The sequence below is a fragment of the Myodes glareolus genome, chromosome 24 (assembly GCF_982192425.1).
Source record: "Myodes glareolus chromosome 24, mMyoGla1.1, whole genome shotgun sequence".
NCBI classification, from domain to species: domain Eukaryota; kingdom Metazoa; phylum Chordata; class Mammalia; order Rodentia; family Cricetidae; genus Myodes; species Myodes glareolus.
In genome coordinates this window covers 19,008,669-19,022,335 of record NC_142049.1, presented here as the reverse complement: position 1 = coordinate 19,022,335, position 13,667 = coordinate 19,008,669, and positions in this window count along the sequence as shown.

Genomic DNA, 13,667 nt, shown 5'->3' with positions numbered 1-13,667 from the left:
CAAAGGGCATTGGAAATGAGAGCGATGTGTTGCTAAATATTTATTTGATTCAGATCTGGAGTTCTACGGACAGGAACAAAGCTGAAATTATAAAACAAACAAACAAAACAAAACAAACAAGTGAACAAAAAAAAAACAAATTAAAAAACAGACACTTGGTAATACTTGAAGACAAATTTCAAATGCATGAGGGCCCCTACTGGCTCCCATCCTTCTCTTTTGAGCTGAGGGAGAGAGATCTAAGTAATTGCACCTGATAGCATTCTTCCCAGCAGGCAGCTGGTATGTCTGTAGGACCCTAACACTGGCCTATTTAATCATTGCAGATCACCAACCCAGCCCCAAAGCATCAGTAGTGAATACTGTTGTTTCCTCAAGAGAAGTCATTTTCTACATGCCATGGGTCACTGTCTCATGTTTACTCTGTGGAGAACTTCATCAGCAGATTGGAAAATACTCCATGACTAAAATCTTCATCACGTCTCGAAACAAATAAAATGAATACTGGAACCAATATTATTGACATTGTTCCACATGATTTAGCCAACCGACTAAACAGTGGTTGATAAAACCTGGGCCATTAAAGAGAGCTAAGAAGGTGTGCCACATTTTTAAAAGTGGTATAGAGATAAAAAGGGGTAAATAAAAGACTTCTGTAATCTTCCTAGAAGAGTCAAATTTTGAATGTCACGAGAAGTCAGGAAACTAAGCTCCATTGGATAAAGTAGAGAGAAATTAATTATTAAAACAAAAACAAAGCTGGTATAATGTGTGCACATCTCTCTCTCTCTCTCTCTCTCTCTCTCTCTCTCTCTCTGTGTGTGTGTGTGTGTGTGTGTGTGTGTCTGTGTGTGTGTGTGTTTGTGTGTGTATTATAAATTGACCCTTATGGAAAGATAGTCTCATGCCTGGAGGAAACTCCTGCTTGGCTATAGATAAAGAAAACAGAAGCTGTTGCATTCTAAAGAAAACAGATAGGAGAAAGCTTTGATAAATAGGAGGGCCAAGTGATGAGTTTAGTGTCCAGTGATGTATAAAGAATTGTCAAGACACAGAGCTGTGTGAGTAAGGGCCGTAGAAACTGAGATTCAGATAGCTTAACTCGCTGAAGCCTTACGAGGGTCACAGCTTCTGGCCTTAGGAAACGCACAGGAGTCTTGCTCAGTGCTCCTTTTGGGAAAATAAAATGCTGTAGCCTTTCCATCTCTATTTCCCTAACTGTGTCCTAGTCTGGTTTTGAGATCACTGACTGTTTCTCCTAGCTTATTTCTCCCAGAATGCACTACTTTCATTTTTCCACACTATTTTTCTTCTATCTCCTCACCATGTTTTTAAACCTTCCAGGTTCACTCTACCAAGCAGTTCAGCATCCTTGTCAAATTTAATTAATACACTGTGTGTTTCTCCTTCCACATCATTAGGAAAGATGCTGAATAAGATAGAGTCCATGTTACTGTCCTTCAGAAGGGCTGTCATTTATGCTTCCGTTCCTCTGCAAGTAGCCAGTCAGCCCTCAGTCACTGCAATTTCTCACTTCTAAGTCCATTTAGGTACACCAAAAGGCTCCCTATTGCAAAGTGCTGTATGTACTGCGTGAGTAAAGTCAAGATTGGGGAGATGAAGTGCATTATATCTCATTTGCTAATTAAACCCAGTCACAAAGTGCTGGAGGGACAGAGCCCACTTGTTTGTTTCCTGGATGCCCAGCAGCTCCAAAATAATCACACAGAAACTGTATTAATTAAATCACTGCTTGGCCAATTACTTAAGCATATTCCTAGCAAGCTCTTACATCTACAATTAACCCATCTCCATTATTTTGCATCACCACGAGGTCGTGGCCTACCAGCAAAGTTTCAGCAAGTCTGTCTCCAGTGGATACTCCATGGCTTCTCCCCAACTCCACCCATGTTTCTCCCAGCATTATGTTTAATTTCACTCTTCTAACTAAGTTTTGCCCTGCTTTAGGTGCAAAGCAGTTTCTTTATTCATTATTGGTAATCACAGCATACAGAGGGAAATCCCACATCAACAAAGCTGAAATTTTTCTGGCAAGTTGTCTTCATTATTAATGCTACAATTGGTTTTTATAACTTTTATAATTTTATTATTTGCATTTTTTCTTATTTACATGTATATATATAACTATATATATATATATACATACAAAGAGAGAGAAAGAGATTTGTTATAACTGGAATATTTTAAAGTTATTGTTAAGAAAATTAAAGTATAACTTTGAGGTTGCTGATTATGACAATATTGTAAAAGAATTATTCAGAATACTAGTAATTACTAATTCCCAAGGATAGTCAAAGCAGAAACTGGACAGTATTGAGAGCTTGGCTCTCTATTGGATTTTATAAGGCTATATTAAGAAAGAATTCCTATTGAATATCACTCCAATTGCCAAGGCCAGTCCAAAATTCTTTGTGAAAAATCAATGGCTTAAATGTAATCTTAAAGAAAGGCAAGAATCAAAGAGAACTTTACAGAGGTGAAATGGGTTTTAGGAAGAGGCTGGACAAAGGTTTTACAGTGGTTGCCATGAGTTTGGGCTCGCTATATTATTGTAAGATTCTGACTTATCACTCACTACCTGGCAATTGCTAATGACATTTAAAGAGAGATAACAATGTCTACTCATTTCCAAGCTACCCAGTGAGCAACTAAGTTCTGAGCATCCTCATCTTTGGATGTTTCAACCAGATAAAATGATAAAAATGCTGATGTATTCCATAGAAGCCACACTTCAGATCTAAATTTTGATCTTTTTCTGGGCTGTCAATATACAGTTCAATATTTTATCAGTGCTCCATCACTGTAGCAATGAGTACATCATCAGTAGTACTCCATCAGTAGTAGCAATGAGCCACTACTCCCAATTAGTCATATGACCACAGGGTAAACAACTGATGATCTTCAAGAACTGTACTGCTGAGCTGGGATGCTCTACAGATGAGACACATTTGTCTTATTTTTTTTTACTTGCTGTTTTCAATTCACAATGGGTTTTTGGCAGATATTGCACCAAGACATGTAAAGGGACATCTATATTTTTACCATAGGATAGGAGAATCTAGAACCAAGGGGATTCTTGGAATGGCCAGCATCGCTTCAGAGGTCATGTAGCATTCCCACCTGATTTCCCAGTGAGGGTTATCCAGGGAGAGCATTCTAGGAATTGGAGCACAACCAAAGAGCTGAAATGGAGTCCAAGCCGAGGCTGCACACAGTGCAAGGCAGGCGTCAAGTTGAGACTTGAAAAAGAGAGCAAGTGCCAAGGGAACAAGATTTACAGAGGCACTATGGGAAAAGCCTTAGAAAACAATGCAGCAACAGCTGGAAACCAATGATGTCTTTTGGGAAAGACAATAAAGTCTTCTTTATGGCTGAAACGACTCTGGAATCAGGACACACTTTGGGAACACTGTCTTAGGACTGGAGTCAGAAACACAAGAAGAAACTACTTCTAAGAGGTGAGGAGGTAGCTCAGTATAGAACGCACTGGCTGGGAAAGCTGCGGACCAGGTTTTGGATCCCCAGCACTCACTTAAGTTCTGGGCAGATGTGGCAGCTCCTTGTAATCTCAGGCCTCAGGAAGTGTAGCTGGGATCAGCAGATCAAACTTGCTAGCTAGACTAGCTAAATCAGCTATCTCTTCATTCAAGGGGAAGACCCTGAGTGATCCAGAAAGATGTTTGATACACACACACACACACACACACACACACACACACACTCACACATGTGCACATGAATACATAAGTGTTCCCACATGTATATACAGGCACAGCAATATACCCAACCAAAATTGTTCTTTGTAGAGTGCTTTCTATTGCTATGATAAAATACTGACCACAAACAACTTGAAGCAGGAAAATGTTTATTCTACATAAAGGTCCCAGTCACGGCCTTCCCTGGGGGAACCCAAGGTAAGAAACTCAATCAGTAGGCAAGCACTGAAGCAGAGACGAGGAGCAATGATACTTAGTGGCTTGTTCTTCATGGCTTAGCCAATGTGCATTTTTAGCACTTACTTGGGGATGGCATTGCCCACAGTGGGGTCACTCCCACCTCAGGCATTAATCAAGAGCTGCCTTCAACCCCAACACAGCAATCTGACGGAGACATCTTTCTCAAATGTGGTTCCCTTTCTCTAGATGACTGTAGCTTGTGTTGAGATGACAGAAAATGAACTAGCACACAGTGCGAGAGAGAGTCAAATATGGCCTCAACTGACGGAGAGTGAGAAAAGATCACAGTCGTTCTGGAAACTTTCAAGAATAGGCTTTTAAATGAAAAGAGAGAATTAAGGAAGCAGGCAATGGCTGCTCTCCCCAAGTTGCTCCACCTGAGCGCTTGGGGCTGGTGCTGCCCCTCACTACATAGAGAACATCTGAGGAAATGGGCTTGGGAAAGTGCCTATCAAGTTGGATCTCAAATAAAAAAATAGCCAGAGTTTTTAAGGTTTCCCCATCCCTTTCATAAATAACTATCTCCAAATATTGTTCTCTGAGACATTCACCCATCGTTTAATAACAGAAAAATTGCGTGGTGCTGGCGAAACCCAGCAGATTTAATTCTGTAGTAAGGTGTGTAACATGAGGGGGCCTGTTTGTTGGGGGTTTTTGTCCTGCCCAGCCTCCCAGCTGTTTAGTCCCAGAGAAAAATCACACTGAGATCTCTATAAGTTATAAAGCTGATTGGCTCTTTAGGTCAGGCTTCTTATTAACTAACGCTCACATCTTGATTAACCCATTTTTCTGATCTATGTTAGCCATGTGGCTCAGTACCTTTTTCAGTGGGGCAGCTCACATCCTGCTGCTTCAGCAGTCTGGGAAAGAGTGGTAGCAATCAACTTCCTCCTCCCTAGAATTCTCCTGCTCTCCTTGTATCATTTTTACTTCCTGTCTGGTTTTCCCACCTACACCTCCTGCCTGGCCAATCAGCATTTATTTAAAACATGATTGGCAGAATACAGACAATTCTCCTGCACCACTTCCCCCTCTTTTTTAAAAAAAAAAACAAAGGAAAATATCCATAGTCCATTTTTTGGGGAATGTGGGCATAGTATTCCAGGCTACTTCCTGCTGGTTGGGGGTGCTTATAATCTTATGGGAACCTAAAGGAAATTTAGAGTTATGATCAAGTCCTGACTGAAGTACCCTGTGAGTCTTGATCATCTCAGGCAGCAGTCTTGAACCTGTTCTGGATGAAGAACTCAGACATCTGGGCCATCAATCCTGTCAGAGATTTTTCAGGTGGCCTTCTTTGGTCAAACTGAATTTTTCTTAACTCAGAATAAATCCAGAGCCTCTCGTTTTCTGTGGAAACAAAAGCAAAATCTCTTCTCCAAAGTAACATATCTTTTGACTTCAATTTTGAAGCCAAGGCATTTTCAAAATACCTATCTTTGATTAATTCTGCAGTAATTATGAGCAAATATCTTTTAGCAGCTTTTGCTCCTTCCTCAGCATTTAAACAATTCAAAGAGAGCATAACAGCATACAGTATCAAGATTCTCTGAGTATTTTCCATCTTTACATGACTTTATTTTAACCTCTATTTCTTTTTTTTTTACTTTTAACCTTTTGAGACATGTTCTCTGCATATCTTTGTCCTGGAATAACTCTGTAGACCAGGCTATCTTTGAACTCCCTGAGATCTGTCTATCTCTGCCTCCCAGGCTACTCGTTCTTTCTTTCTTTCTTTCTTTCTTTCTTTCTTTTTTTTACTCTAAGAACTTTAACCTTCAGCCTGTATATATTTTTAACACATTGTAAACCATTAAGAGGTTTTCTTACTCTTTGAATCTCTCTTTACTGTATATCTCTCTTTTTCTGACCACATGGGTCTTTAATTTGCAAAGGAATATGGAGAAAACAACAGTCAAAAGCTCTTAAGGTGTTTCAAGGTCCTTGCTAGGAAGCAAGCTGCAACAGTGTTTCCATAGTCTGGACTGCCTGCTTGAAAGAGAGTTTTCCCTGGCAGGATGGCCCAGAAAGCTGACATTTTAAAGCTGGGCAGCTTTTTTCCTGCTATGGCTGAAAACCAAAATGCTTTATTCTAGTCTTTCCCAAGCTTTCTCAGGCTTTCTGTGTATGCAGTTATCCACATGGGTGCCATTATGTAACATGAAGGTGCCGGGCCTGCTTGTTTGTGTTTGTGTTCCACCCTGTTCCCCCAGCTGTTTAGTCCCAGAGAAAAATCACACTGAAATCTCTATAAGTTATAAAGCTGATTGGCCCTTTAGGACAGGCTTCTTATTAACTAACGCTCACATCTTGATTAACCCATTTTTCTGATCTATGTTAGCCATGTGGTTCAGTACCTTTTTCAGTGGGGCAGCTCACATCCTGCTGCTTCAGCAGTCTTGGCAGGCGTGGGAGCAATCAACTTCTTCCTCCCCAGAATTCTCCTGCTCTCCTTGTATCATTTCTACTTCCTGTCTGGTTTTCCCACCTACACCTCCTGCCTGGCCAATCAGCATTTATTTAAAACATGATTGACAGAATACAGACAATTCTCCCGCACCAAAGGTGTTCAGCTAATTCTTCAAAACGCATGTGTGGAGGGGCTGCACAAATCTAAAACGCAGGGGAGAGTTCTAAAATTGCTGCAGGAGATGACAGTTTTCAGTATTTGCATTCCCAAAGGATTTTTGCTTCTGGATTTAATTTAAAGTCATCAGCAATCTCACCAGCTATGAAGCCTGTGAGCTACAATAGTGACTAGCCTTGAAAGATATACCCGTGGGTGCTATAGTGGCATAGATGTTATGAGAATAATAAACTGTTTTATTTATAGATGTGAGGGCAACTCTACTGGCGGAAAAACATGCCTAGTACTGTAAATCTGGCCAAAAGCTCATGGTTAGGGAGCTCTCAGACCACAGATGAACCTAGAACTATTATTCTGCTCAGTAGATAAAGTATCAAACTGGCCTCTAAATTCCTATCTTTCTAGAATTGCGCAGGTCTAAGATCTCATCAGAAAAGTTTATTTCTACAGTGGATGGTGGCTAATGAATGTCTTAAGTTTTCTGTTGCTGTGAAGAGACACCATGACGATAGCAACTCTTACAAAGGAAAACATTTATTTGAGGTGGGTTACATTTTCAGAGGTTTAGTTCATTATCGTCATGGTGGGACATGGTGGCATGCAGACAGAATGGTATTGGGGAAGTAGCTGAGAGCCCTGCATCTTACAGGCAACAAGAGGTGGCATCAGACATGAGGCAATATTTTCAGCATATATGAGACCTTAAAGCCTACCTTCACAGTGACATACTTTCTCCATCAAGGCTGACTTACTCCCCACAAAGCCATACCTCCTAATAGTGCCACTCCCTTTGGGGGCCATTTTCTTTTCAAACCAACACAATAGAGAAACTCACAACTCGTCAAAGCATAGAGAACAAGTGTCCATTGAATGCTCATGTACAAATATGACATCCATATAAACCTCACAATTATCTCAGATACCATTGTTGTAGAGGTGGCAGAAGGAGTGCAAGAGCTAGAGACCTGTGTCAAACCAAATAGTATTTTCTGGACTTGCCAGAACTTCTGTATTCACGATCTCATGGCGGCTGTGATTGCCTACACAAGACCTGCACAAGATCAAGCCAGTCAACATTCTATAATAGAGGGGAATGGAGCTCATGAGACCCACTCCTCATGAAGGACCCATGGGCAGCTAATAGCTGGCTTCTGAGAAAGGAGGAGTCAATTTTCTTTAAACGTGTGTCCCTAGTAAGTTAACCATGCTCCAGTAAAAGACCCCCCCTACCCCCTGAACACATGGACAACACAAACTGAACTAAGTGGGCTTCTAATGAAAAATGACAGAAATTAAAATGAGGAGGAGTACAGAAGTGAGGGGTGGACCTACAAGGAGTTATGGGCATGAATAGGAGGTGAATATTAAAATACAAATATCATAGTATGAATCTGACAAATAATTAATTATTGTATTTTAAATTTCATTGCATTATTTACTTGTATGTTTATTTATATGTATATATACATGCCATAGTGTGTGTGAAGGTCAGAGGACAACTTGCTGCGTTGGTTCTCTCTCATGTGAATCCTTGGGTTGAGCTCTGGTCCCCAGCCCTTGGGGCAGATTCTTTTTGCCTACTGTTGCTCCTGGATTTTAAATATTGAACATACTACATGAACTGAAAATATAGCTTAGTCTCTGGAGGTGTGCTTAGTTTTTACACAGTCTTGGGATTGATTCCTAGTAACACACACACACACACACACACACACACACCATTATCGACAAAATCAGTTATTATGCCACAACTCTATGAATAAGGACATGCATAGAGAAAATAGAGAAAAAGAAAATGCTCTGACACCTACCTCCTTAGTTATATTATTTACCAACATAGCCTGTTGATCTTGCTCCAGTAAATATTATCAAAAAACTGAGAAGGCACACAACAACTTGCGTCTTCCTTCCCAGTTTTGAAATAGTCCCTGACTCTCACTAACCTTCTATTTCCATCACAGTCCCGCACACAGTGTTTGACAAATAAGGCATTTACTTTTGCACAACTGTCTAGGGTAAACTGGCAAGAAATGGAAGGGAAAAAGAATGGAGACACTGAGGCAGAGCAGATGCAGTGCAGTCTGATGAGAGTCAGCCGAGAGAACAAGCCCAAGGGAAATGTCTGGCAATCTCCAGGACCACAGCACACGGTATCCTTGGACAGAACTCATCCTCACTGGTGAGATTCAGAGTTCCGTGGGAAGATGCCGTTGCTCAGACGCCAAATGGTTCTCTGAGCAAGAAAAAAAAACCTGTTTGTGAGTCATCACTTCAGGGAACAAGATAGAGAACAGATTTTATGCAGGATTATGATGAGTGTGCACTGTGGACTTCAAGCCCCAGTGGTGTGTAGAGAAACAGACAGAACTTTTGAGGCAAAAGTTTGGTCATGCAAAAAAAAGGCCAGTTGTGTTTTGCTGACTCTCAGTGGTGGTCCCTAAAGTGAAGATACTGCCAAAAGGCTATTTTCAGAAACATAGCTTCACTATTTATTATCTAGCTTCCAGAAGTTTGATTGATTTAGCTTATTGTTATTGATCAAAGAAGTATGTTTACCACCAGTTCCTAAGTTACCTATTGCCTTGGTCATGGGATGAATTTTCCCTAAGAGGGTAAAAGCATTTGCTCTAAGAGTTAATTAGAACACGATGCTCCCAAATCCACTGGTCAGGAGACACATAGAGGGATTGGACTCTTTATTGACATTTTCTAGGATTGGACTGGAAGTAAGGAGGTATTGGCAGAGATGAAGTGTGCACAAGAGATCAGCACTAATCAGCATGTCATGTAAGAGCATTATTAGGTGATGCAGCTGATCATTCTAATTAAGTACATATTGATAAAAGTAAGCCAAACTTAAAAAATACTCCATCACACTTGTCTTAGTTTTTTAAAGCCTTCTCTGCTTATATTCTTTAAATACTTGATGTTCCTTACTGCTCTTCGCTTGACTGTTTTAACAATGTGATACTGATATGTTTTGTTTATAGAAATAGATTACCAAGGAGAAAACCTTCGATTATTGCTGGTGGGCATGCATACAGCTGTGTGGATTGTGAAGTCATGAGCAAGTCTCCGGTTGTTTTATAGTGGCTTCCCTGAGAAGGCAACCCTAGGTAGGGTGAGAGGCTCGTAGCTGGGAGCTGCTGTCATCGTTGAGCTACAGTGCTATGGTGACCTTGTCATTAGATCACCCTCCTCTGTTCAGCAAAGCCGCTCCAACCCCCCTCTGTGCTCCACCCCTCACTATCCAAAAGAAAAAGGAAAATCACCGTTTCTACGTGAGACTTGTTTCTAGATAGGTATGAAGACAAATGCCCTAATATTTGAGCCACTTTTACACAGTCCTTGAACATCTGGTTTAGACTTGCACTTCAGCCCCAACCCAAAATGATATCCACTTGCATAGAACTCAGAAATTGTGTGTGTTTTTGCCCCGTTTCAGTTGGCTGCTTCTATGCTAATGCAAAGACACAAACTTTATTGTTTCTCATTTGTTCCAATTGGGTTGTGGTCTCTGGAACTATCTCAGCAACCCCAGCATTGAGACTGTTGTTTTAGTCAATTTGATTCTATCAGGAGGCCAGGCTGGCCCTGAACTGCTTGGTAACCATTCAACATGCCTGGGTTGCTAGGATGTTGAGTGGAAAGTCAAGCACTCAGAAGAACCCATTTGCAATGGTACTTTAAGGTCTTGGCCAACGTGCCTCTCTCCCTCAGTTTCTCCCTTTGCATAATTATGGCATGATCTTAGGGCTGTAACGATGTGTCAAAGGGGAGTCTATTCAAATAACTTACTTTAGTTCTATAATAATAAACCAGGTAATTTACAAACTATGTAAATAAACTATGTGTTTCTCACCATCCTGAGACTAGGAAGTCCTAGCGCAAAGTACCAAAAGAATCTAAAGATTCAGGTTCTGGTAAGAGTTTACTATCTGCCTCAAAGGTGGTGCCTTTGGTGTCCCTCCATGGCAAAGAAGACAAAGAAGTTCTCTCCGTTGCCTGCCCCCTCTCAGTCTTGCCCTTGCTCTCATCTCACTACAGAGCCTAGGCTCACCCCAAACTCCTAATACATCTTCCTGCTTCAGTTTCGAAATTCTTGAATTACAGGCATGAACCACCATGCCCAGGCCATCAATATCTGTTTACAAACATCCTTTAATAAATCCAGAGCTCTTAAGACTGACTTCCCAAGACCTACCTACTAAGACTATCATACTGGGGACATAAGTTTGAACATATAAATTTGATGGAAAAGAGAACATAAACATTCAAATAAGAATAACACGTTATCAATGAAGATTAAAGAAAAGCATGGTAAAAGCATCCCTAATGGGTTCTCAACATGTATCTCCTCTCCATGGTGAGTTCCTTTTCTGGTTCTTTTACCAGTTAATTTAACTTTATTCGAATCTCCTGTTCATTCTTTCACTTTTCACTCATCTTGTTTCTTCTCTTTTTTCGAACATTTTTTTCATTTTTACTGTTTGGCATTTCATACATCGATATGATGCATTTAGTTATTGTTACCCATACTTCTTTTTTGAATAACACTCCTGTATCAATAGAAACAATTTTAGGGAAGGTGCCTCCTAACATTGCCTTCCTTTGTGTGTGGCCCACACCGAGTTTAGTAAGAGTTACCTCATGAGCACAGGGAGGAGGCTATTCAGTGGAGCAAGGAAAACTCATCTGTTGCTGTAACACTGGAGAAAATGACAGATTTGCTCACAGTGACCACTAATTGCCAATAGCCCCTCTGGAGAAGTTCAGTATCAATTATTTTTATTTCTCTTTATTTGAGATATTGGAATTCATTTCATTTTTGTAAAATATATTTAAGGTGTTTAGCTGAGGCATCTTTACTGAAGCAGACAGTGGATATGGGGGAGGAAGTATAGTTTTAGATGGAAGATCAAAAACTGCCTTTTATTTAAATTAAGGGAAATAGATTGCATGTTTTTCCAAATTTTTATGTTCACAGCATTTCTTTGTAAAAGAAAAACAATGTTTTCTTTTGTTTGCTTTGTAAGTACACTTTACTCTAAAGTGACTTTCTCTTTTAAGGCTTTTTTGCTGGCACCTTATTTTCCTAAGGCTGTTCTTAGAACTCCCATAACTTACACACACACACACACACACACACACACACACACACACACACACGTTTGAATTCTCTTAGACACACTTCCACTCACTTGCTTCCTTCAGCAAACACATTCTAAAGCCCAATTCCAAGCACATAACAGAGAGCCACTCATGCTTTCGTGTTAATACCCCACCACCTATCCACCCCAACATTCTCATAAGTTCAATAAGCTTTCTCTGGCTTCTTTTCTTGCCTATCAGACTCCTCTGGTCTTCTCTGCCTTTTGTGATGACACTAATATTCATAAACCCAAATACTCAGGATTAATAGTCCCATCAAAACCCTATGCTCTTCCTACAATGGCTTATCTCATTTGTGAATCTCAAAACTTTGGTTCCAATATAACTTCTCTCTTGAGCAAGAGGGCCACATGTTGAGCTGTAGGCTGGGCATCTTTTGAGAACTATCCAAAAATTTAGTCGACTTTAACATATTTCGAGTCAAACTTAGATTCTGACCAACCTTCAAAGTCAGTTTCTCCCACTCTGTTCCCTGCTCTATTGTGCAAAGCAACTTTTCAGTTATGGTTCCAAGATAGATATGTGATGTCTTCCTCTAACTTTGATCCCAAAGTCATATTGACCTATAAATCCAGAAACTTTTCCTAAGAATCAGTTCTCTTCTCTTGACAGATGTCACCATGGTTCAGACCTGACTACACACTACTAGACTATTATCTTAAACTCATAAGCAGAGGCTGGAACCCTATAAGGTCTTTCCTCTCAATCCTAGGAGAGGGGGTTAAATCTTGTCACTGCCCCCGCTTTAAAATCCTTTAGGGCCTTCTATTTTTTTCCTACCCCAGGAGTAATAAGCTATTTTAGCTCTGTGACCTTTCTCTTCAAATAGAGGCTTACACAGATCTGCACTGTGTGAAGCAACTCACTCTTTACACTTGGGATGAGGCAGACTAGGGGAGACCAGATCCTGCCTGAAATCTGGTGAGCAGGAGTCTCATTCATAATCTCAGCACCTTGAAAGACTGATTGCAAACCACAGAGGCCGTGGACTCCAAGCAACGTGAGCAGACATGTTAAAGTGGGGGCATGAGTGACAAGTACTAAGGTTTCCCTACCGCTGTCACCTTAACTATCAGTGTTACTTATACTGGCTGTGAGAATGCGGCCATTAAGCCACATCGAGGGAGTGGGACATAGGCTTCAGCTGTTGCCAAGCTTTTAGAGAAGATAAATCTCAACCGACTGAAGGATGGGGAAAGATTCCTTTCGAGAGGCAAAGAATTGATGAAGGGAAAGAAGCTAAATAAAGAATTGATGAAGTTCAACAAGAGAGATGCCAGAGAAAAGTATAGAAGATAAATTTTAATAATAGTTTTACTAAATTTCTGAGATGCCATTCGATGTATTTTGGTCAAATTTGCTCTCCTTACCCCAACTCTCATATCCACCCTCTCCATCCTTGATGTGTGATTTCCCTCTGTATGTTATCAATATGTTTTATTACCATTGGTTAATAAAGAAGCTGCTTTGGCCTATAGCAAAGGCAGAATATAGTCAAACTGGAAGAGATATAGAGAGAGTAGGTGGAGTCATGGAGATGCTGTGTAGCTGCCAAAGGAGTAACGTGCAGGCAGCAGTAAACCAGAGCCTAGTAGCAACACACAGATTAATAGAAATGGGTTAATTTAAGATGTAATAGTTAGTTAATAAGAATATTATTAGATATTTTGATAATCTAGTAATTTGGCCAAACAGCGTTATAATTAAGATAGTTTCTGTGTGATTATTCTGGTCTGAGCAGTCAGGAAATGAGCAAGCAGTCTCTGTCTACACACCCTTCCCTCCATACACACCCGAGTTTTCTTTTCTTATTTTTTTTTCTCCTTCACTGAATCTCCTGTTAGTATCCAACTCCTCTGTGGACTGAGGCTTGCTCTGGAATAGATCCACCAGTAAAAAAAAAATCCTTTTAAAAGTAAAATCATGGTGGC